At 44.3% G+C, this 26,305-nt stretch overlaps 2 long non-coding RNA genes across 3 annotated transcripts in view; one reads left to right on the top strand and one right to left on the bottom strand.

Moving 5' to 3' along the window:
- Window positions 1-26,305, bottom strand: part of LOC310724618 — a 63,066-nt gene that overhangs the window by 16,396 nt on the left and 20,365 nt on the right. Inside the window, exons 3-5 of one of the 2 annotated variants that reach the window (XR_014533099.1) lie at window positions 10,944-11,021; window positions 10,546-10,604; window positions 10,199-10,269 (exon numbers count right to left, since the gene is read on the bottom strand). This is a non-coding gene — a long non-coding RNA (uncharacterized lncRNA). The remainder of the gene's footprint in view (window positions 1-10,198; window positions 10,270-10,545; window positions 10,605-10,943; window positions 11,022-26,305) is intronic. The other variant, XR_014533100.1, reaches the window with a different exon arrangement.
- LOC310724632 lies at window positions 15,465-17,842 on the top strand. Its single transcript, XR_014533113.1, has 2 exons — window positions 15,465-15,731; window positions 17,811-17,842. It is a non-coding gene; the product is annotated as an uncharacterized lncRNA (long non-coding RNA).

The following is a 26,305-nucleotide window of genomic DNA, read 5'->3' on the forward strand; positions in this document are numbered from 1 at the left end:
TTAGGTTCACAAAGGAGTTTTATTGGTTGGCACAAAATTACGCCTTACTTTATTTAATGTCCTTCTGCCCTCATGTGGATGTCTTATTAGTGGGATTATTGTGTCTATTGTATACTGGTCAATGAGTGTTTCATGCTCCAGATTAGTAGATGCTCCAGATAACAATATGCGTCTCCTATTGTTATGGTATGGGATAACAATGGTTGTCCATGTATTTGTGTAAATTACCTTAAGTTAAATCATTGGACCTATAAATCTTTAATGTATTTTTGTTTTCCACTGGATTTATCCAGTAAGTACAACCAAGTTCCTGTGGCAGAGAAGAATAAAGCTCCCTTCAGATTGCTTGGGCTTAGTTACATGCCCTTTAGCCTTTGCATTGTCACCCAGGTATTATAAAGAACAGCACTCAATGAGGTAGTGTTTTTCTTCTGTCATCCTACAGCATCTCAAGTTTTTGGAGATGGTGCAGAACCTTGCAAAGTGCAAAAAGTAGCGAAGTGCAAAAAGTAGCAATCGTGCAAATAGTGCAGATAAACATGTATCATATTTACAGCATGTGATATGTATGTAAGCATATGTACAGTGATTAAATATAAAGGCTGTATCAGTGCAGAGACGTGTGGACATCATTAAGAGGCTTTGCTATGTTTCCACACGGACAGTTAATGAGGTGATACCGGAGAAACTGCACCTCTTCAAGTCAAGTAGCTTATATATAAAATCATAGACATTTTACAGATTTGAATGAGGTTTTGTTTTTATCTGTACGATCAATAAAGACAGTAATTTAAGTTCGTGTCACCATTATGAGGGAAAACCCCACAAAACGCCACCCAGAGGATTAATTGTGTAAAACATGGCGGATTTGGTGTTTGATTTGAGACTTGGCGCAAAAATAAAACAAAAGTTTACTGATTAAAAATATTTTTCGGTGGAGTTTATTTATTTATTTATTTAATATCAAAGTAAAGAAGGGACGTTGTGAATAAGTGTATGTTTTGCTGGAGGTTTTAATTTCGCCTCTTTTATATTTAGTTATTTGTTTATGTATTTACATTTTTTTCATAAAAATGGTAAAAACAGAAATTCACGCTGAATTGATGGCGCGTTAATAACATTTAGTGCCGTTTACAATAGTTTTAATATTGACAGCCAAATATATACATTTGGATATACATTTGGATACATACGTTATGGATTGAAATTGTGTTATTTACTCATTTAAATCGATTTCGTATAGTGTTCTTTGGGTTTTTACTGGGTTGGAAGGGGCGTATCAAAAGGTCGCGAAAATTCGGTGTTGGTCCCTAACCCACGCGAGCTCCGAAGTTCCACTGTATATATTAATACAAAACGAATTTAAAATGTTGTTACCGAATGAACGTATTCAGGCTGAAGATCCACATATAGAACACAAGCAAAGAAAAGATGATGATTCTTCTTCACCTTAACAGCCATTTTACAGACAACCATCCGATGTCTATCTACATTGTCCCCTACCAACACTTTCCAGTGTCCAATCTCCTTCAGGTTGCATCTCCTAAATAGAATATAGAATTCCTTCTACCACTTTATAGATAGATAGATAGATAGATAGATAGATAGATAGATAGATAGATAGATAGATAGATAGATAGATAGATAGATAGATAGATAGATAGATAGATAGATAGATAGATAGATAGATAGATAGATAGATAGATAGAACTTTATTGTCATTGCATAGTACAGGTACATAGCAACGAAATGCAGTTTGGCATCTACCAGAAGTGCAAAGTGTAGCAGTTGTGCAAAAGTGCAAATAAATATATGGCATATTTACAGCAAGTTATAGTGATAATATGTAAACAAATGTAAAGTGAATAAATACAAAGGGAGTAACAGTGCAGAGATGTGTGGACATCAATTTAGAGTACAAGTCGAATAAACAGTCTACTATATATAAATATTTATATATATATATATATATATATATATATAAATATATATATAGGAGTTTGTATGTGAGTTTTGCTTTCCTGATGCCTCTTTTCAGGTTGGCCCTGGCTCTGTTGTAGTCCTCTGCCCTGCCAGATTTAAAGGCAGCATCTCTTGCTTTCAACAGGAGACGGACTTCAGAGTTCATCCATGGTTTCTGATTAGGAAAGCATTTCACGTGTTTGACAGTAGTGACATTGTCAATGCATCTGTTAATATGGTCCAAAAGAGGTGAAGTGTAAATGTCCATGTCTGTGTGAGAGTCCAGTGTGGCCTGTGAGGCAAACATGTTCCAGTCAGTATCCTGAAACTGTAGCTGTAGAGAAGAAATGGCCCCCTCTGGCCATACCTTTACTGTCCTCAGAGCTGGTTTCACATGTTTTATCAGTGGTGTGTATTTGGGTAGCATGAACAAAGAGAGGTGATCAGACTGACCCAAGTGGGGGAGGGGAATGGCTGTGTATAACCCAGGTATGTTTGTGTATACCTGGTCCAGTGTTTTGTCCCCTCTGGTAGAGCAGGAGACATTGCGGTGAAATTTTGGTAAAAACCGATTTCAGGTTGGAGTGGTTGAAATCTCCAGCAACAACAATAGCTCCTTCGGGATGTGCAGACTGCTGTTTGCTGATAGCTGCATGCGGTTCCTCCATAGCTAGCTTAGCATTAGCATCCGGCGGAATGTACACTGCAGTCACAACAATGGCTGAGAATTCTCTCGGTAAATAAAAGGGTCTGCACTTAATCATCAAATACTCTAAATGAACAGAGCAATGACTTTCAGTAACAGTAGAGTCCGTGCACCATGAGTTGTTAACATAAATGCACAGACCTTCACCTCTGCGCTTACCAGAGTCCTTTGCCGTCCTGTCCGCCCGAAAAACACTGCGACCCCCGAGCTCAATGGCGCTGCTGGAAATGTTGTTGTTGAGCCATGTTTCCGTAAAAATCATGACATTACATTCCTTAATCCGTTTGTGTGATGTTATCCGGAGCAGCAGCTCATCCATTTTGTTTGCAAAAGACCGTACATTAGCAAGGAAGATGCTAGGAATCGATGGTTGATGCGGGTTTAGCCTTAGCTTAGCCCTGATCCCGCCTCGCTTCCCCCTCCTTTGTTTACGGTCTCGCCGCCGGCGCTGTGGTCTCGCTGTCTCGCTGGTGTTCGGGCGATTTCCCGAGGGAGTTCAAAGTCTGTTGAAAGCCCGTATCTGTGAGAGTAGCCGATGTCTAGTAATGCTTGTCGGCTGTATGAGATGTGTGCAAGCTTGTTCTGAGTGAATAAACTCGCTGTTGATGGAGAAATTGCTACTAAATCGCAAAATCTGGAGAGACGCTGGGCCTTGCGTTGTGCACGCGCCGCCATCTTGGAATCGTCATCTAATTAACTCCAGAATTTTTCCTTCTCCTCTTTCTAGCAAACCACTTGTGGCTTGTGGTTGCCAGCTGTCCAATTATAGGCCAATATCAAACCTCCCCTTTATCTCCAAAATTCAAGAAAAGGTTGTAGCACAGCAGTTCTGCTCACATCTACTTATAAATAAAATTTACGAAATGTATCAGTCAGGATTTCGGCCTTATCATAGCACAGAGACGGCTTAGTTCAGGTGGTAAATTACTGTTATTGGCCTCTGATCAGGGTTTTGTCTCTTTACTTGTTTTGCTCGACCTCAGTGCAGCTTTTGACATCATTGATCACACTACACTGCTTGACAGACTAGAGAATGTTGTTGGAATAAAGGGAATAGCTCTCTCGTATTATTTGACTGATCGCTATCATTTTGTTTATGTAAATGGTGAGTTCTCCACACTCTCTGAGGTAAAGTTTGGTGTTCTGAAAGAATCTGTGTTAGGCCCACTACTTTTCTCTTTATATCTGCTGCCTCTGGGTGAAATTATACATAGACATGGTATTCGCTTCCATTGCTATGCTGATGATACACAGCTGTATATTTCAGCAAAGCAATGTTGAGGATTGTAAAGGACATTAGACAGTGAATGCTTGATACAGGCTCAACAGGCTATTTGTTGGTACCTCAAATAATAAAGACTACAGGAAGGGGCAGCTCTTTCTCTTATAAAGCCCCACAGTTATAGAACAACCGTTCCAATTACTGTTCGGGAATCAGACACAGTCTCAAAGGCTGAAAACATATTTATTTAGTCAAGCCTTTTATCTGTAGGTGTTTGTGAGGTAAAGTAGCAGATCTGGAGGGATCATGGATATGGAGTGTTTGGTGAACTGGGATATTTGGATGCTGTCGTCCCCTCACTCTCACACGTTCACTCAGGTTTGCTGACACTGGTGCGGTGGCGTCTTTTATCTCAGAGATCCCTCATGTCTCCAGCTCTCCCTTTTTGATATGCTGCCATAGTTAGTAATGCCCCTACTTATAGCATGCTGTAATGGTTCCAGCAGTTATGTCTCCTCCGCAGTACCAGAGGGAACCATCTCCCGAGTATTAAGCACTTTCAGTTCAAGGGACACTTACTGTTTTTTAGCATTCTTAACCCATGCTCATGCAAACACCCACACAAAGTATAGTGTTTGTTTCTATCGCTTTATTATCTCGTCTACCATGTTCTGATTGTGTTTACCAGGTTAGTTTACCACACGGACTACTTCATTAGTGTATCTGATGACTTCGCCCTGATGACCTTTGGTTTGTGAATCTGCATATGGATTCCAACCCATTTGCCTCTGCCCTGGCATCATAAATATTTACACTGTACATGGCAACTACCATCTAACAATAATGATACCTAATAATCCATGTTTCTCTCTTCCTGTCACCTCCTCTACACACATGGTTACTCTCTCTCTCTCTCTCTCTCTCTCTCTCTCTCTCTCTATACCACTCTTATTAAACATGGTCCTTTTTTCTTTCTAGACCTGCTTGATTCATCTTGATGTGTGTCAGGGATTCACCCTGCCACGCCCCCCTCTGTAGCTGTCAGGGATTCACCCTGCCACGCCCCCCTCGATAGCAGTCACGCTGCTTTCCAAGATTACCGACAGCTGTGGCTCATTAAAGAACAGACTACTTAAACTCACGTTCTGAGTCACAGGCTGTAGGTCGTTATATTGTCAAGCTGGACAATCGCGTGGCTGCTCGACCGCCGGCTGTATATCCGAATTCGACTCCCGACTTGGATTACTCATTGCCGAAGGCTTTATGGATTATGCTTGGGACATTCGAACTCATAGCGGACAACGCGTATCGAGCGGATGTCTTTGTTTGTTGTTTTCAACGGCTTATGAGTGTTTTTGTGTTGTACGGTTGTTGAAATAAAAGGACAATGATCGGACTATATCGGCTTCCGCGTCTGCAGCCTGACAGAAAGACCGACCTATACCGAACGCGGATTCGCCATTCCGACCGCAACGGATCGGCAGCTGAACCCGGCTTTGGATTTCCTCCAGAAGCTCAGTGCCGCTTCTCGCGGTTCAGATCCACAGGAGCCGGATCATGAGAGCGCGGCTGCGCCACGCTCCTCAGAGAGCGCGAGGGGATTACCGGCTCGTTACTCGGGGAAAAAAGACGAATTGGGCGGATTTCTGCAAGGCATCGGCGAGTATGTGGCTGTTAACATTTCCAGGTTTCCTTCCGAACGAGCCAAGATTGCCCTCTGTATTTCCCTCCTGTCTGGTGAAGTTCTTGCCAAAGCCAGCTCACTATGGAGCGCCAAAGGGGGCAAATTCGGCTCACTCTACCAGCAAATTCAGCGGGCTGCTTCTGGGGAAGTTGGGGATAGAGGTGGTGGATCTCCACTACAGTCCCCTTGAGGAGGAAGGTGCTCCATTCCAAGGTTCTCAAGAGCACGCGGCTCCGTGCCGGATCTCCCATGAGCCTGCAGCTCAGCCCCAATGTTTTGATGAGAGGGCTGCTTCATCTCAGGGTCTCTACCAGCGTGCTGCTGTGTTCCGGGGTTCTCGTGGACGCACCACACCATCTCCGAGCGTCGGCAAGCACACCATGCCGTCACAGAGCTTCTACAGGCGTGCCGCTCTGTTCCGAGGTTCCCGTGGGCGTGCCACGCCGCCACAGTGTCTCCAGGAGCGTGCTTTCCCGCCACAGAGTCGTCACCAGAGCGCCGCGCCGCCACAGTGTCTCCAGGAGCGTGCTTTCCCGCCGTCACAGACCCGTCACGAGAGCGCCGCGCCGCCACAGACCCGTCACGAGAGCGCCGCGCCACCACAGACCCGTCACGAGAGCGCCGAGCCGACACCTCCGGTCACAGAAGGCGAAGTGACTCCTCCGAGTCCCTCTCCAGACGACGCCACATCCCAGAGCCCCTTCCAAGGCGACATCTCGCCCACGGAAAGCTCGGCTCCGCCCCAGGTCCCTCAAGAGAGCTCCGCCCAGCTCCAGGTCCCTCAAGAGAGCTCCACCCAGCTCCAGGTCCCTCAAGAGAGCTCCGCCCAGCTCCAGGTCCTTCCAGAGAGCTCCGCCCAGCTCCAGGTCCTTCCAGAGAGCTCCGCCCAGCTCCAGGTCTCTCAAGAGAGCTCCGCCCAGCTCCAGGTCCCTCAAGAGAGCTCCGCCCAGCTCCTGGCTCCTCAAGAGGGCACAACTCTGCTCCAGGCTCCTTCCGAGAGCTCGTCTCCGCCTCCGAGCGACCCCACGAGCTTGTCTCCGCTTCAGTGTCCCGAAGAGAGCTCCACTGATGTCGTGGACCTCCAGGCGAGCCCTTCTCCGCTCGTGGATCTCCAGGCAGGCTTCACCCCATTTCCAGGCTGCCCAGTAGGCTCCGATCTGCTCCTAAGGGTCCCAAGGAGCGCTCCTACGCCCAGGGGTTACCCTGTGCACTCACCCCGGCTCCAGGACTGCGAAAGGGAAGTCAAACCGCTGCCCCCGGGTTCCACCGAAGGCGACGGCTCACCCCACAGTCCCACAGAAGGCGACGTCTCGCCCCCGGGCTCCACAGAAGGCGACGTCTCGCCCCCGGGCTCCACAGAAGGCAACGTCTCGCCCCCGAGTCCTCTTCAGGGCGAAGGAATGCCCCCGAGTCCTCTTCAGGGCGAAGGATCACATCCAGGCTCCACGCAGGGCGAAGGATCGCATCCAAGCTCCACGCAGGGCGAAGGATCGCATCCAAGCTCCACAGAGGGTGACGTCTCGCCCCCAGGTCCTCTTCAGGATGGCGACGTCGGTCCTCCAGGTCCCTCTGACGGCGACGTTGGTCCTCCAGGTCCCTCTGACGGCGACGTCGGTCCTCCAGGTCCCTCAGAGGGTGGTACGACGTTCCTGGTCTCTGCCCGGGACATCCTCCACTCCCCGGTCATTGTCATGGTTGCCATCCAGTTCCGGTTCCCCGCCATGGAGGTCTCTCCGGCTCCAATCCCCGCCAAGGGCTTTACTCAGCCTGGTGGTACACCTCAGATGGTACACATGCTGCAGGGCTTCTTCACCAGAGTGTTGATGTGACAGGACAGTGACAGGTCCTGTGTGATGTGAACACATAGGTACCAGAAACTGTCCACTCTCTCCACTGGGGTCCAGTTAATGTTTAGCAGTTGGTATGATTGCTCCTGCTTCGTGCTAATCTCCACTATCAACTCCTTAGTCTTGCTGATGTTCAGGAGAAGATTGATCTCCTGGCACCATCTCTCCAGGTTTTTGATCTCCTGTAGGTAGGCTATCTTTTCGTTGTTGGAAACCAGGCCCACCACAACAGTGTCAATCGTCAGCAAACTTGATACAGTCATGTGTGTACAGTGAGCACAGCAGGGGGCTCAGAACACAAGCCTAAAGAGCTCCAGTGCTGAGGGTGAGGGTGGATGAGGTGTGTTTATCCACACATATTGCTTGTGGTCTGTCTGTCAGGAAGTTAGAGATCCATTGAGACAGTGGTGGGCTTATTCCCAGGACCTCCGACTTAGAGGCGAGTGTGGAGAAAATTATGGTCTTAAACGCTGAACTGTAGTCCACAAACAGCATTTTTGCATAATTCCCTTTTCTGCAGTCCAGTTGGCTCATCGTTGTGTGGATAAGATGTGCGATGGCATCACCAGTAGAGCAGTTCTGGCAGTATGCGAACTGTAGAGGATCCAGTGTGTCTGGTAGTGATGCCGTGATGAAGTCTCTGACCAGTCTTTCAAAAGCACTTCATCACTACTGAGGTCAGGGCTACAGGGCAATAGTCATAGAGGCAGGCGGACTGGGGTTTCCTTGGGACAGGCACAATTATGGTGCAAAAGTGTGCAATGGGGCAAGGAGAAGTAATGTATATTTGCTGCCACTTGGGAAGCATTCACAAATTGATAAGATAGTAACTATTTTAGCCTGCCTAAAACCCAAAACCAACAAGGATTTGAGACATTTCTTGGGGTTGGCTGGTGTAACAGGTACAGAAAGTGTTCTTTTAAAACATGTGTATTGATTGTTATAATTCTCAAAAAATGGTTTTTCATATATCTGGTGTACCTGCCTGAATGAGCACCTTTCCCCTTTAATTGCTGTGATGTCATCATGAGCCTACATAATTTCCTGTTTTGTCTCCTCCTCTTCCTCTTGGCATTGTTAATGCATGGAAGAGGTGGGTTATTTTTGGCTCCTGCTAATCCTCATTAATCTTTATTTTAATTGTTGCTTTTATGTCTATCTTTATTGCAAATTATGTGTATTATGTTATTTTACTTACCTGTGTGGTTATTTTTGTCATTTTGCCCAATTTAAGTTATATTTGTGTCTTTGACCTATGTGGAGATGAAAAGCACATGGTAATTAAATCTACATCACATTTGTTTTATAGAGCAAAATAAGGGTGATTGTACTCAGAGGCTGCTTTTATTTCTTTTACATCAGATAAAAGCCAGTGAAACCGCCGCCTGTTGTCCCGTGTCTGTCTCCACTACACTACACAACGCAGAAAAGTGATTTTATAACTGGTGTCGCGAGCCACCGGTTACACTGGCTATTACTGTAGGTTATTTTAGATGCCTATTTATTGGATGGTACCAGCACTCTCACTCATCTAACTAAAAAGGGATTGCTGGATCTGCTCCAGTGGATGGAGTCTTGCCATGAGGCTTGCACTCAGGTACAGGTGTGGTTGCCCACATTTACATTTCCCTGATTTCTCTCTTTTTACAAACAGACATGGACACTGCTGCACATCAGTGGCAAGCTTTCAGTGGCAAGCTTTCAGTGGCAAGCTTTCAGTGGCAAGCTTTCAGTGGCAAGCTTTCAGTGGCAAGCTTGCAGTGGCAAGCTTGCAGTGGCAAGCTTGCAGTGGCAAGCTTGCAGTGGCAAGCTTTCAGTGAGTGGAAGCAGTACAGCAAGATCACAGAAGAAAGCTTGGCCATCAAATTGGTGATCCTCACCCTCCAATACTATCTACTAGGATAAGCCTTCAGCCACTGTTCGGACCACACACCCTCCAGTGTAGCCATTGCATAAAAGAAAAACTAACATGCAGATCACTCGTTGGTATTTAGCACTTCAGCCATTTAAGTTCAAACTGGTTCACAGAAGGCTATGGTGAATTTTCTCTTGTGATAGGGGAGGGACATAAGCTCCATCGGCCTGAATCAGAACCTGATTCAGTTTGTGACTGGACAGTGGAGGAAAAGGAATCAAGTGGTAGTGATCTCACAACTTTGCATTTGTGTTAATAACAGTTGTTTGCTGTTGCAGTGAGCAATAGAGAGGAGAAAGGGAGGGGAGAGACAAGAGACTTAAGAAAAAGATAGAGAGATATGCAGACAGTGTTTGCTCCATAGACAGAAAAGTCAAATTAAACAAAAGAAAGCTTGGCCGCGGCAAATATAGTCACCTGCCTCCCATTCTTCACTTCCTAAACCAAAGCTAACTTCATATTCACTAATCACTAGGGTGTAAGTAAACAATGAGTGAGATGTAATCCTGCAATTTGGCTGAATGTCAGACAGTGGATATTACTACTGAGGACAAAACCTTCATAATTTTATCCACCATGATTTATAAAAAGTGATTTAAGAGTTTCACTAAAATAATGAACATGAAACAATAATGACATGAGTCTGTGTGAATTTTAGAAGCAAAAAATGTGTAAAATGGCACACATACTTATATAAAAACTGTCCACTGTGAATTGTTTTTTAAACACACTGCTTATGAGAGACTTCTACTCGAAATGTAAAAAATCATTATGTGTAGTCACAAAATCATAAACCTACAATTCTGAAACGTTCACCAATCAGACTATGACACTGACATGGAAACAAACTTCCCACACTTACGCCATTGGTGGTGGTGGTCCTGGTTTAGTGTCTTTGCCACTTTCCCTGTGTTTGCTGGCCATCACGTCACTCTGTGGGGAAAAAAGGTATACAACAATCTTTACTGCACTGTAAGTAGGGCACAATTTTTTTTTTACTTTCAAATATAAAAGTTTACTTTTTTGTAAACTTAATGAAGTAAAGAAATATAGAAAATCCCCTTCTCTCACATTTTAACTTTAAAATATAGAATCTGTAAATTAAAAACACTGTTTCTCATTGTAAATTATATAAATATATAATATATAATGCTTTTAACAATAAACCACTGAACGTGTCAGTGATTTTGACTGATTTAAAACACCTACCTTTTGATTTCTCTGTGAATGCAGGAGACTGTGCGGTTTGTGGTTGTTTTCGGGTAGCACTGAAGTGAAAATTTAGGAGAAGGAAGGGTTATTTACACATGTGGTCATAGCAAAGAATTTGTAGAATTATTTATACACTGACTCATTGTTCAGTTCAGGACAAACAACACCCAGACCACAATGATGTTTAAAATTCATAGAAATATACACGGAAACAAAATTGCTTGCAAATTTTTTTTTTAACATTATTTGAAGCCAGCCATTAGGGTTGCACAAGCCAGTGCACACTTAGTGCCGATCCCAAGCCCGGATAAATGGGGAGGGTTGTGTTATAAAGGACATCCATCGTAAAACATGTGCCAAATCAAATATGCAAATCACGAAAGAGAATTTCATACCGGATCGGTCGAGGCCCGGGTTACCAATGACCGCCAGAGGTATCATTAACAAACAGGGTACCTGTGGAAATTGGGCTACTGTTGGCGGAAGGAGAAGAAGGAGAGGAGAAAGACAACTACAAAGACGGCAGGAAAATGAGAAGTGTAGGAGAGTGGAGGTTAACTCAGCCATTAAGGGGGGCACAAGCCAGTGTAAATGGGGAGGGTTGCGTTAGGAAGGGCATCCAGCGTAAAACATGTGCCAAATCAAATATGCGGATCACAAATGAGAATTTCATACCGGATCGGTCGAGGTCCGGGTTAACAACGACCGCCACAGGTATCGTTAGCCAACAGGGTACCGGTGGAAATTGGGCTACTGTTGGCCGAAGGAGGAGAAGAAAGGAGGAAGGTGTCTACAGAGACGGCAGGAAAAGGAGCAGTGTAGGAGAGTAGAGGTCCGGGTTGGTACTTTAAATGTTGGTACTATGACGGGTAAAGGGAGAGAGATAGCTGATATGATGGAGAGGAGAAAGGTAGATGTGTTGTGTATTCAGGAGACCAAGTGGAAAGGGAGTAAGGCCAGGAACATTGGAGGTGGGTTTAAACTGTTTTATCATGGTGTGGATGGGAAGAGAAATGGTGTAGGGGTGATTCTGAAGGAAGAGTACAGTAAGAGTGTAGTGGAGGTGAAGAGAGTTTCTGATAGGGTGATGATCGTGAAGGTGGAAGTTGAATGGATGATGATAAATGTCATCAGTGCCTATGCTCCACAAGTTGGCTGTGAGATGGAGGAGAAAGAAAGATTCTGGAGTGAATTAGATGAAGTGGTAGATGGTGTACCTAGGAAAGAACGATTTGTGATTGGGGCAGACTTTAATGGGCATGTAGGTGAAGGGAACAGAGGTGATGAGGAGGTGATGGGTAGGTATGGTTTTAAGGAGAGGAATGTGGAAGGGCAGATGGTGGTAGATTTTGCTAAAAGGATGGAAATGGCAGTGGTGAACACGTATTTTAAGAAGAAGGAGGATCATAGGGTGACGTATAAGAGTGGAGGAAGGTGCACACAGGTGGATTATCTTCTGTGTAGGAGATGCAACCTGAAGGAGATTGGAGACTGTAAGGTGTTGGCGGGGGACAGTGTAGCTAGACAGCATCGGATGGTGGTCTGTAGGATGGTTTTGGAGGCGAAGAAGAAGAGGAGGAAAGTAAGGTTTGAAAGAAGAATAAGATGGTGAAAACTGAAGGAGGAAGAGTGTAGTGTGAGGTTCAGGGAAGAGGTCAGACAGGGGCTTGGTGGTGGTGAAGAGGTGCCGGATGATTGGGCAACTACTGCAGGAGTGATGAGGGAGGCAGCTAGAAAAGTACTTGGTGTGACATCTGGAAATAGAAAGCAAGACAAGGAGACGTGGTGGTGGAATGAGGAAGTGCAGGAGAGCATTAGGGGAAAGAGGTTGGCAAAACAGAAGTGGGATCGACAGAGTAATGAGAAAAGTAGGCAGGAGTACAAGGAGATGCGGCAGCAGGTTAAAAGGGATGTGGCGAAAGCCAAGGAAAAGGCATATGAGGAACTGTATAAGAGGTTGGACACTAAGGAAGGAGAAAAGGATTTATACCGATTGGCCAAGCAGAGGGACAGAGCTGGGAAGGATGTACTGCAAGTTAGAGCAATAAAGGATGGAGAGGGAAATGTGTTGACTAGTGAGGAGAGTGTGTTGAGAAGATGGAGGGAGTATTTTGAGCAGCTGATGAATGAGGAAAATCAGAGAGAGAGAAGGTTGGAGGATGTGGAGTTGGTGAAGCAGGATATACATAGGATTAGTAAGGAGGAAGTGAGAGCAGCGATTAAGAGGATGAAGAATGGAAAGTCGGTTGGACCAGATGACATACCGGTAGAAGCGTGGAGATGTTTAGGAGAGATGGCAGTGGAGTTTTTAACCAGATTGTTTAACAGGATTCTGGAAGGGGAGAGGATGCCTGAGGAATGGAGAAGGAGTGTGCTGGTACCGATCTTTAAGCATAAGGGAGATGTGCAGACCTGCAGTAACTACAGGGGAATTAAGTTGATCAGTCACACCATGAAGTTATGGGAAAGAGTAGTGGAAGCCAGGCTGAGAGAAGAGGTGACCATCTGTGAGCAACAGTATGGTTTCATGCCGAGGAAGAGCACCACAGATGCCTTATTTGCTTTGAGGATGTTGATGGAGAAGTATAGAGAAGGACAGAAGGAGCTGCATTGTGTATTTGTGGATTTAGAGAAAGTGTACGACAGGGTGCCGAGAGAGGAGTTGTGGTATTGTATGAGGAAGTCAGGTGTGTCAGAGAAGTATGTGAGGGTGGTGCAGGACATGTATGAGGACAGTGTGACGGCAGTAAAGTGTGCAGTAGGTACGACAGACTGGTTCAGGGTGAAGGTTGGACTGCATCAAGGATCGGCCCTGAGCCCTTTCCTGTTTGCAGTGGTGATGGACAGGTTGACGGACGAGGTCAGACAGGAGTCTCCCTGGACTATGATGTTTGCAGATGATATTGTGATTTGTGGTGAGAGTAGAGAGCAGGTTGAGAAGAGCCTGGAGAGGTGGAGATATGCGCTGGAGAGAAGGGGAATGAAAGTCAGTAGGAGTAAGACAGAGTACATGTGTGTGAATGAGAGGGAGGGCAGTGGAGTGATGCGGTTGCAGGGAGAAGAGGTGGAGAAGGTGGAGGAGTTCAGGTACCTGGGGTCAACAGTGCAAAGTAATGGAGAGTGTGTTAGGGAAGTAAAGAAAAGAGTGCAGGCAGGGTGGAGTGGGTGGAGAAGAGTGACAGGAGTGATTTGTGATAGAAGAGTATCTGCAAGAATGAAAGGGAAAGTTTATAGGACTGTGGTGAGACCTGCGATGTTGTATGGATTAGAGACAGTGGCATTGAGTAAAAGACAGGAGGTGGAGCTGGAGGTAGCAGAGCTAAAGATGTTGAGGTTTTCGTTGGGAGTGACGAGGATGGACAAGATTAGAAATGAGTTTATTAGAGGGACAGCCCATGTAGGATGTTTTGGTGACAAGGTGAGGGAGGCGAGATTGAGATGGTTTGGACATGTGCAGAGAAGGGACATAAATTATATTGGTAGAAAAATGCTAAAGATGGAGCCACCAGGTAGGAGGAAAAGAGGAAGGCCAAGGAGGAGGTTCATGGACGTTCATGAGGGAAGACATGCAGGTAGTTGGTGAAAAAGAGGCAGATATAGAGGACAGGGTGGTATGGAGACGGATGATCCGCTGTGGCGGAAAGAGAAATGGTGTAGGGGTGATTCTGAAGGAAGAGTACAGTAAGAGTGTAGTGGAGGTGAAGAGAGTTTCTGATAGGGTGATGAATGTGAAGTTGTGATGATAAATGACATCAGTGCTCACAAGTGAGTTGTGAGATGGAGGAGAAAGAAAAATTCTGGAGTGAGTTAGATGAAGTGGTAGAAGGTGAACCTAGGAATGAAAGATTGGTGATCGGGGCAGACTTTAATGGGCATGTAGGTGAAGGGAACAGAGGTGATGAGGAGGTGATGGTAGGTATGGCTTTAAGGAGAGGAATGTGGAAGGGCAGATGGTGGTAGATTTTGCTAAAAGGATGGAAATGGCAGTGGTGAACACTTATTTTAAGAAGAAGGAGGATCATTGGGTGACGTATGAGGGTGGAGGAAGGTGCACACAGATGGACTATGTTTAATGTAGGAGATGCAACCTGAAAGAGATTGGAGACTGTAAGGCAAGAGTGCCTGCAGGCAACGTGGTAGCCCGCAAGGACCACATGAGTAGCCCGTGGGCCTTTTCTAAAAATAGCTGTTTCCTACTTTGTTAATACATTGTTGATGATTATTATGAGAAATCACTAACATGATCAGTGTCTTCACATAGATAAATATCATTATTTATTAATAATAACATATAATAAAAGGTAAATTGAGCGAATTTGTTATTTCAGATCAAACTGAAAACTGTGTGTAACAAACTGGTAGCCCTTCACACTAATCGGTACCCAAGAAGTACCTCTCAGTTTCAAAAAGGTTGGTGACCCCTGCTGTAAGGTGTTGGCAGGGGACAGTGTAGCTAGACAGCATTGGATGGTGGTCTGTAGGATGGTATTGGAGGTGAAGAAGAAGAATAGGAGGAGAGTGGAATGGAGAAGATGGAGGGAGTATTTTGAGCAGCTGATGAATAAGGAAAATGAGAGAGAGAGAGAGAGAGAGAGAGAGAGAGAGAGAGAGAGAGAGAGAGAGAGAGAGAGAGAGAGAGAGAGAGAGAAGGTTGGATGGTGTGAAAATGGTGAAGCAGGAAATGGATAGGATTAGTAAGGTAGTCGGAAGTCGGTTGGACCAGATGACATACCGGTCAGTAGAAGCATGGAGATGTTTAGGAGAGATGTCAGTGAGATAACTTCAGGGGAATAAAGTTGATCGGTCACACCATGAAGTTATGGGAAAGAGTAGTGGAAGCCAGGCTAAGCAAAGAGGTGACCATCTGTGAGCAACAGTATGGTTTTATGCAGAGGAAGAGCACCATGTATGTGAGGGTGGTGCAGGACATGTATGAGGACAGTGTTACAGCAGTGATGTGTGCAGTAGGAACGACAGACTGGTTCAAGGTGGAGATGGAACTGCATCAAGGATCGGCTCTGAGCTCTTTCCTGTTTGCAGTGGTGATGGACAGGTTGACAGAAGAGGTCAGGCAGGAGTCTCTGTAGACTAGGATGTTTGCAGATGATAGTATGATTTGTGGTGAGAGTAGGGAGCAGGTGGAGAAGAGCCTGGAGAGGTGGAGGTACGCGTTGGAGAGAAGGGTTATTTACATACACACGTGGTCATAGCAAACATTTTTTATAATTTGTATAAAATTTGTAGAATTATTTATACACTGACTTATTGTGCTGTTCAGGACAAACAACACCCAGACCACAATGATGTTTAAAATTCATAGAAATATACACGGAAACAAAATTGCTTGCAAAATTGTTTTTTAACATTATTTGAAGCCAGCCATTAGGGTTGCACAAGCCAGTGCACACTTAGTGCCGATCCCAAGCCCGGATAAATGGGGAGGTTTGTGTTATAAAGGACATCCATCGTAAAACGTGCCAAATCAAATATGCAAATCAAATAGACAACTACAAAGACGGCAGGAAAATGAGAAGTGTAGGAGAGTGGAGGTTAGGGTTGGTACTTGAAATGTTGGTAATATGATGGGTAAAGGGAGAGAGGGAGCTGATATGATGGAGAGGAGAAAGGTAGATATGCTCTGTGTTCAGGAGACCAAATGGAAAGGAAGTAAGACGAGGAGCAATGCAGGGGCGTTTAAACTGTTCTATCATGGTGTAAATGAAAAGAGAAATGGTGTAGGGGTGATTCTGAAGGAAGAGTACAGTAAGAGTGTAGTGGAGGTGAAGAGAGTTTCTGATAGGGTGATGAATGTGAAGTTGTGATGATAAATGACATCAGTGCTCACAAGTGAGTTGTGAGATGGAGGAGAAAGAAAAATTCTGGAGTGAGTTAGATGAAGTGGTAGAAGGTGAACCTAGGAATGAAAGATTGGTGATCGGGGCAGACTTTAATGGGCATGTAGGTGAAGGGAACAGAGGTGATGAGGAGGTGATGGTAGGTATGGCTTTAAGGAGAGGAATGTGGAAGGGCAGATGGTGGTAGATTTTGCTAAAAGGATGGAAATGGCAGTGGTGAACACTTATTTTAAGAAGAAGGAGGATCATTGGGTGACGTATGAGGGTGGAGGAAGGTGCACACAGATGGACTATGTTTAATGTAGGAGATGCAACCTGAAAGAGATTGGAGACTGTAAGGCAAGAGTGCCTGCAGGCAACGTGGTAGCCCGCAAGGACCACATGAGTAGCCCGTGGGCCTTTTCTAAAAATAGCTGTTTCCTACTTTGTTAATACATTGTTGATGATTATTATGAGAAATCACTAACATGATCAGTGTCTTCACATAGATAAATATCATTATTTATTAATAATAACATATAATAAAAGGTAAATTGAGCGAATTTGTTATTTCAGATCAAACTGAAAACTGTGTGTAACAAACTGGTAGCCCTTCACACTAATCGGTACCCAAGAAGTACCTCTCAGTTTCAAAAAGGTTGGTGACCCCTGCTGTAAGGTGTTGGCAGGGGACAGTGTAGCTAGACAGCATTGGATGGTGGTCTGTAGGATGGTATTGGAGGTGAAGAAGAAGAATAGGAGGAGAGTGGAATGGAGAAGATGGAGGGAGTATTTTGAGCAGCTGATGAATAAGGAAAATGAGAGAGAGAGAGAGAGAGAGAGAGAGAGAGAGAGAGAGAGAGAGAGAGAGAGAGAGAGAGAGAGAGAGAGAGAAGGTTGGATGGTGTGAAAATGGTGAAGCAGGAAATGGATAGGATTAGTAAGGTAGTCGGAAGTCGGTTGGACCAGATGACATACCGGTCAGTAGAAGCATGGAGATGTTTAGGAGAGATGTCAGTGAGATAACTTCAGGGGAATAAAGTTGATCGGTCACACCATGAAGTTATGGGAAAGAGTAGTGGAAGCCAGGCTAAGCAAAGAGGTGACCATCTGTGAGCAACAGTATGGTTTTATGCAGAGGAAGAGCACCATGTATGTGAGGGTGGTGCAGGACATGTATGAGGACAGTGTTACAGCAGTGATGTGTGCAGTAGGAACGACAGACTGGTTCAAGGTGGAGATGGAACTGCATCAAGGATCGGCTCTGAGCTCTTTCCTGTTTGCAGTGGTGATGGACAGGTTGACAGAAGAGGTCAGGCAGGAGTCTCTGTAGACTAGGATGTTTGCAGATGATAGTATGATTTGTGGTGAGAGTAGGGAGCAGGTGGAGAAGAGCCTGGAGAGGTGGAGGTACGCGTTGGAGAGAAGGGTTATTTACATACACACGTGGTCATAGCAAACATTTTTTATAATTTGTATAAAATTTGTAGAATTATTTATACACTGACTTATTGTGCTGTTCAGGACAAACAACACCCAGACCACAATGATGTTTAAAATTCATAGAAATATACACGGAAACAAAATTGCTTGCAAAATTGTTTTTTAACATTATTTGAAGCCAGCCATTAGGGTTGCACAAGCCAGTGCACACTTAGTGCCGATCCCAAGCCCGGATAAATGGGGAGGTTTGTGTTATAAAGGACATCCATCGTAAAACGTGCCAAATCAAATATGCAAATCAAATAGACAACTACAAAGACGGCAGGAAAATGAGAAGTGTAGGAGAGTGGAGGTTAGGGTTGGTACTTGAAATGTTGGTAATATGATGGGTAAAGGGAGAGAGGGAGCTGATATGATGGAGAGGAGAAAGGTAGATATGCTCTGTGTTCAGGAGACCAAATGGAAAGGAAGTAAGACGAGGAGCAATGCAGGGGCGTTTAAACTGTTCTATCATGGTGTAAATGAAAAGAGAAATGGTGTAGGGGTGATTCTGAAGGAAGAGTACAGTAAGAGTGTAGTGGAGGTGAAGAGAGTTTCTGATAGGGTGATGAATGTGAAGTTGTGATGATAAATGACATCAGTGCTCACAAGTGAGTTGTGAGATGGAGGAGAAAGAAAAATTCTGGAGTGAGTTAGATGAAGTGGTAGAAGGTGAACCTAGGAATGAAAGATTGGTGATCGGGGCAGACTTTAATGGGCATGTAGGTGAAGGGAACAGAGGTGATGAGGAGGTGATGGTAGGTATGGCTTTAAGGAGAGGAATGTGGAAGGGCAGATGGTGGTAGATTTTGCTAAAAGGATGGAAATGGCAGTGGTGAACACTTATTTTAAGAAGAAGGAGGATCATTGGGTGACGTATGAGGGTGGAGGAAGGTGCACACAGATGGACTATGTTTAATGTAGGAGATGCAACCTGAAAGAGATTGGAGACTGTAAGGCAAGAGTGCCTGCAGGCAACGTGGTAGCCCGCAAGGACCACATGAGTAGCCCGTGGGCCTTTTCTAAAAATAGCTGTTTCCTACTTTGTTAATACATTGTTGATGATTATTATGAGAAATCACTAACATGATCAGTGTCTTCACATAGATAAATATCATTATTTATTAATAATAACATATAATAAAAGGTAAATTGAGCGAATTTGTTATTTCAGATCAAACTGAAAACTGTGTGTAACAAACTGGTAGCCCTTCACACTAATCGGTACCCAAGAAGTACCTCTCAGTTTCAAAAAGGTTGGTGACCCCTGCTGTAAGGTGTTGGCAGGGGACAGTGTAGCTAGACAGCATTGGATGGTGGTCTGTAGGATGGTATTGGAGGTGAAGAAGAAGAATAGGAGGAGAGTGGAATGGAGAAGATGGAGGGAGTATTTTGAGCAGCTGATGAATAAGGAAAATGAGAGAGAGAGAGAGAGAGAGAGAGAGAGAGAGAGAGAGAGAGAGAGAAGGTTGGATGGTGTGAAAATGGTGAAGCAGGAAATGGATAGGATTAGTAAGGTAGTCGGAAGTCGGTTGGACCAGATGACATACCGGTCAGTAGAAGCATGGAGATGTTTAGGAGAGATGTCAGTGAGATAACTTCAGGGGAATAAAGTTGATCGGTCACACCATGAAGTTATGGGAAAGAGTAGTGGAAGCCAGGCTAAGCAAAGAGGTGACCATCTGTGAGCAACAGTATGGTTTTATGCAGAGGAAGAGCACCATGTATGTGAGGGTGGTGCAGGACATGTATGAGGACAGTGTTACAGCAGTGATGTGTGCAGTAGGAACGACAGACTGGTTCAAGGTGGAGATGGAACTGCATCAAGGATCGGCTCTGAGCTCTTTCCTGTTTGCAGTGGTGATGGACAGGTTGACAGAAGAGGTCAGGCAGGAGTCTCTGTAGACTAGGATGTTTGCAGATGATAGTATGATTTGTGGTGAGAGTAGGGAGCAGGTGGAGAAGAGCCTGGAGAGGTGGAGGTACGCGTTGGAGAGAAGGGTTATTTACATACACACGTGGTCATAGCAAACATTTTTTATAATTTGTATAAAATTTGTAGAATTATTTATACACTGACTTATTGTGCTGTTCAGGACAAACAACACCCAGACCACAATGATGTTTAAAATTCATAGAAATATACACGGAAACAAAATTGCTTGCAAAATTGTTTTTTAACATTATTTGAAGCCAGCCATTAGGGTTGCACAAGCCAGTGCACACTTAGTGCCGATCCCAAGCCCGGATAAATGGGGAGGTTTGTGTTATAAAGGACATCCATCGTAAAACGTGCCAAATCAAATATGCAAATCAAATAGACAACTACAAAGACGGCAGGAAAATGAGAAGTGTAGGAGAGTGGAGGTTAGGGTTGGTACTTGAAATGTTGGTAATATGATGGGTAAAGGGAGAGAGGGAGCTGATATGATGGAGAGGAGAAAGGTAGATATGCTCTGTGTTCAGGAGACCAAATGGAAAGGAAGTAAGACGAGGAGCAATGCAGGGGCGTTTAAACTGTTCTATCATGGTGTAAATGAAAAGAGAAATGGTGTAGGGGTGATTCTGAAGGAAGAGTACAGTAAGAGTGTAGTGGAGGTGAAGAGAGTTTCTGATAGGGTGATGAATGTGAAGTTGTGATGATAAATGACATCAGTGCTCACAAGTGAGTTGTGAGATGGAGGAGAAAGAAAAATTCTGGAGTGAGTTAGATGAAGTGGTAGAAGGTGAACCTAGGAATGAAAGATTGGTGATCGGGGCAGACTTTAATGGGCATGTAGGTGAAGAAAACAGAGGTGATGAGGAGGTGATGGTAGGTATGGCTTTAAGGAGAGGAATGTGGAAGGGCAGATGGTGGTAGATTTTGCTAAAAGGATGGAAATGGCAGTGGTGAACACTTATTTTAAGAAGAAGGAGGATCATTGGGTGACGTATGAGGGTGGAGGAAGGTGCACACAGATGGACTATGTTTAATGTAGGAGATGCAACCTGAAAGAGATTGGAGACTGTAAGGCAAGAGTGCCTGCAGGCAACGTGGTAGCCCGCAAGGACCACATGAGTAGCCCGTGGGCCTTTTCTAAAAATAGCTGTTTCCTACTTTGTTAATACATTGTTGATGATTATTATGAGAAATCACTAACATGATCAGTGTCTTCACATAGATAAATATCATTATTTATTAATAATAACATATAATAAAAGGTAAATTGAGCGAATTTGTTATTTCAGATCAAACTGAAAACTGTGTGTAACAAACTGGTAGCCCTTCACACTAATCGGTACCCAAGAAGTACCTCTCAGTTTCAAAAAGGTTGGTGACCCCTGCTGTAAGGTGTTGGCAGGGGACAGTGTAGCTAGACAGCATTGGATGGTGGTCTGTAGGATGGTATTGGAGGTGAAGAAGAAGAATAGGAGGAGAGTGGAATGGAGAAGATGGAGGGAGTATTTTGAGCAGCTGATGAATAAGGAAAATGAGAGAGAGAGAGAGAGAGAGAGAGAGAGAGAGAGAGAGAGAGAGAGAGAGAGAGAGAGAGAGAGAGAGAAGGTTGGATGGTGTGAAAATGGTGAAGCAGGAAATGGATAGGATTAGTAAGGTAGTCGGAAGTCGGTTGGACCAGATGACATACCGGTCAGTAGAAGCATGGAGATGTTTAGGAGAGATGTCAGTGAGATAACTTCAGGGGAATAAAGTTGATCGGTCACACCATGAAGTTATGGGAAAGAGTAGTGGAAGCCAGGCTAAGCAAAGAGGTGACCATCTGTGAGCAACAGTATGGTTTTATGCAGAGGAAGAGCACCATGTATGTGAGGGTGGTGCAGGACATGTATGAGGACAGTGTTACAGCAGTGATGTGTGCAGTAGGAACGACAGACTGGTTCAAGGTGGAGATGGAACTGCATCAAGGATCGGCTCTGAGCTCTTTCCTGTTTGCAGTGGTGATGGACAGGTTGACAGAAGAGGTCAGGCAGGAGTCTCTGTAGACTAGGATGTTTGCAGATGATAGTATGATTTGTGGTGAGAGTAGGGAGCAGGTGGAGAAGAGCCTGGAGAGGTGGAGGTACGCGTTGGAGAGAAGGGTTATTTACATACACACGTGGTCATAGCAAACATTTTTTATAATTTGTATAAAATTTGTAGAATTATTTATACACTGACTTATTGTGCTGTTCAGGACAAACAACACCCAGACCACAATGATGTTTAAAATTCATAGAAATATACACGGAAACAAAATTGCTTGCAAAATTGTTTTTTAACATTATTTGAAGCCAGCCATTAGGGTTGCACAAGCCAGTGCACACTTAGTGCCGATCCCAAGCCCGGATAAATGGGGAGGTTTGTGTTATAAAGGACATCCATCGTAAAACGTGCCAAATCAAATATGCAAATCAAATAGACAACTACAAAGACGGCAGGAAAATGAGAAGTGTAGGAGAGTGGAGGTTAGGGTTGGTACTTGAAATGTTGGTAATATGATGGGTAAAGGGAGAGAGGGAGCTGATATGATGGAGAGGAGAAAGGTAGATATGCTCTGTGTTCAGGAGACCAAATGGAAAGGAAGTAAGACGAGGAGCAATGCAGGGGCGTTTAAACTGTTCTATCATGGTGTAAATGAAAAGAGAAATGGTGTAGGGGTGATTCTGAAGGAAGAGTACAGTAAGAGTGTAGTGGAGGTGAAGAGAGTTTCTGATAGGGTGATGAATGTGAAGTTGTGATGATAAATGACATCAGTGCTCACAAGTGAGTTGTGAGATGGAGGAGAAAGAAAAATTCTGGAGTGAGTTAGATGAAGTGGTAGAAGGTGAACCTAGGAATGAAAGATTGGTGATCGGGGCAGACTTTAATGGGCATGTAGGTGAAGGGAACAGAGGTGATGAGGAGGTGATGGTAGGTATGGCTTTAAGGAGAGGAATGTGGAAGGGCAGATGGTGGTAGATTTTGCTAAAAGGATGGAAATGGCAGTGGTGAACACTTATTTTAAGAAGAAGGAGGATCATTGGGTGACGTATGAGGGTGGAGGAAGGTGCACACAGATGGACTATGTTTAATGTAGGAGATGCAACCTGAAAGAGATTGGAGACTGTAAGGCAAGAGTGCCTGCAGGCAACGTGGTAGCCCGCAAGGACCACATGAGTAGCCCGTGGGCCTTTTCTAAAAATAGCTGTTTCCTACTTTGTTAATACATTGTTGATGATTATTATGAGAAATCACTAACATGATCAGTGTCTTCACATAGATAAATATCATTATTTATTAATAATAACATATAATAAAAGGTAAATTGAGCGAATTTGTTATTTCAGATCAAACTGAAAACTGTGTGTAACAAACTGGTAGCCCTTCACACTAATCGGTACCCAAGAAGTACCTCTCAGTTTCAAAAAGGTTGGTGACCCCTGCTGTAAGGTGTTGGCAGGGGACAGTGTAGCTAGACAGCATTGGATGGTGGTCTGTAGGATGGTATTGGAGGTGAAGAAGAAGAATAGGAGGAGAGTGGAATGGAGAAGATGGAGGGAGTATTTTGAGCAGCTGATGAATAAGGAAAATGAGAGAGAGAGAGAGAGAGAGAGAGAGAGAGAGAGAGAGAGAGAGAGAGAGAGAGAGAGAGAGAAGGTTGGATGGTGTGAAAATGGTGAAGCAGGAAATGGATAGGATTAGTAAGGTAGTCGGAAGTCGGTTGGACCAGATGACATACCGGTCAGTAGAAGCATGGAGATGTTTAGGAGAGATGTCAGTGAGATAACTTCAGGGGAATAAAGTTGATCGGTCACACCATGAAGTTATGGGAAAGAGTAGTGGAAGCCAGGCTAAGCAAAGAGGTGACCATCTGTGAGCAACAGTATGGTTTTATGCAGAGGAAGAGCACCATGTATGTGAGGGTGGTGCAGGACATGTATGAGGACAGTGTTACAGCAGTGATGTGTGCAGTAGGAACGACAGACTGGTTCAAGGTGGAGATGGAACTGCATCAAGGATCGGCTCTGAGCTCTTTCCTGTTTGCAGTGGTGATGGACAGGTTGACAGAAGAGGTCAGGCAGGAGTCTCTGTAGACTAGGATGTTTGCAGATGATAGTATGATTTGTGGTGAGAGTAGGGAGCAGGTGGAGAAGAGCCTGGAGAGGTGGAGGTACGCGTTGGAGAGAAGGGTTATTTACATACACACGTGGTCATAGCAAACATTTTTTATAATTTGTATAAAATTTGTAGAATTATTTATACACTGACTTATTGTGCTGTTCAGGACAAGCAACACCCAGACCACAATGATGTTTAAAATTCATAGAAATATACACGGAAACAAAATTGCTTGCAAAATTGTTTTTTAACATTATTTGAAGCCAGCCATTAGGGTTGCACAAGCCAGTGCACACTTAGTGCCGATCCCAAGCCCGGATAAATGGGGAGGTTTGTGTTATAAAGGACATCCATCGTAAAACGTGCCAAATCAAATATGCAAATCAAATAGACAACTACAAAGACGGCAGGAAAATGAGAAGTGTAGGAGAGTGGAGGTTAGGGTTGGTACTTGAAATGTTGGTACTATGATGGGTAAAGGGAGAGTGGGAGCTGATATGATGGAGAGGAGAAAGGTAGATATGCTCTGTGTTCAGGAGACCAAATGGAAAGGAAGTAAGACGAGGAGCAATGCAGGGGCGTTTAAACTGTTCTATCATGGTGTAAATGAAAAGAGAAATGGTGTAGGGGTGATTCTGAAGGAAGAGTACAGTAAGAGTGTAGTGGAGGTGAAGAGAGTTTCTGATAGGGTGATGAATGTGAAGTTGTGATGATAAATGACATCAGTGCTCACAAGTGAGTTGTGAGATGGAGGAGAAAGAAAAATTCTGGAGTGAGTTAGATGAAGTGGTAGAAGGTGAACCTAGGAATGAAAGATTGGTGATCGGGGCAGACTTTAATGGGCATGTAGGTGAAGGGAACAGAGGTGATGAGGAGGTGATGGTAGGTATGGCTTTAAGGAGAGGAATGTGGAAGGGCAGATGGTGGTAGATTTTGCTAAAAGGATGGAAATGGCAGTGGTGAACACTTATTTTAAGAAGAAGGAGGATCATTGGGTGAGAGGATCATTGGGTGACGTATGAGGGTGGAGGAAGGTGCACACAGATGGACTATGTTTAATGTAGGAGATGCAACCTGAAAGAGATTGGAGACTGTAAGGCAAGAGTGCCTGCAGGCAACGTGGTAGCCCGCAAGGACCACATGAGTAGCCCGTGGGCCTTTTCTAAAAATAGCTGTTTCCTACTTTGTTAATACATTGTTGATGATTATTATGAGAAATCACTAACATGATCAGTGTCTTCACATAGATAAATATCATTATTTATTAATAATAACATATAATAAAAGGTAAATTGAGCGAATTTGTTATTTCAGATCAAACTGAAAACTGTGTGTAACAAACTGGTAGCCCTTCACACTAATCGGTACCCAAGAAGTACCTCTCAGTTTCAAAAAGGTTGGTGACCCCTGCTGTAAGGTGTTGGCAGGGGACAGTGTAGCTAGACAGCATTGGATGGTGGTCTGTAGGATGGTATTGGAGGTGAAGAAGAAGAATAGGAGGAGAGTGGAATGGAGAAGATGGAGGGAGTATTTTGAGCAGCTGATGAATAAGGAAAATGAGAGAGAGAGAGAGAGAGAGAGAGAGAGAGAGAGAGAGAGAGAGAGAGAGAGAGAGAGAGAAGGTTGGATGGTGTGAAAATGGTGAAGCAGGAAATGGATAGGATTAGTAAGGTAGTCGGAAGTCGGTTGGACCAGATGACATACCGGTCAGTAGAAGCATGGAGATGTTTAGGAGAGATGTCAGTGAGATAACTTCAGGGGAATAAAGTTGATCGGTCACACCATGAAGTTATGGGAAAGAGTAGTGGAAGCCAGGCTAAGCAAAGAGGTGACCATCTGTGAGCAACAGTATGGTTTTATGCAGAGGAAGAGCACCATGTATGTGAGGGTGGTGCAGGACATGTATGAGGACAGTGTTACAGCAGTGATGTGTGCAGTAGGAACGACAGACTGGTTCAAGGTGGAGATGGAACTGCATCAAGGATCGGCTCTGAGCTCTTTCCTGTTTGCAGTGGTGATGGACAGGTTGACAGAAGAGGTCAGGCAGGAGTCTCTGTAGACTAGGATGTTTGCAGATGATAGTATGATTTGTGGTGAGAGTAGGGAGCAGGTGGAGAAGAGCCTGGAGAGGTGGAGGTACGCGTTGGAGAGAAGGGTTATTTACATACACACGTGGTCATAGCAAACATTTTTTATAATTTGTATAAAATTTGTAGAATTATTTATACACTGACTTATTGTGCTGTTCAGGACAAGCAACACCCAGACCACAATGATGTTTAAAATTCATAGAAATATACACGGAAACAAAATTGCTTGCAAAATTGTTTTTTAACATTATTTGAAGCCAGCCATTAGGGTTGCA

This window comes from Silurus aristotelis (assembly GCF_946808225.1).
Source record: "Silurus aristotelis genome assembly, chromosome: 4".
NCBI lineage: Eukaryota > Metazoa > Chordata > Actinopteri > Siluriformes > Siluridae > Silurus > Silurus aristotelis.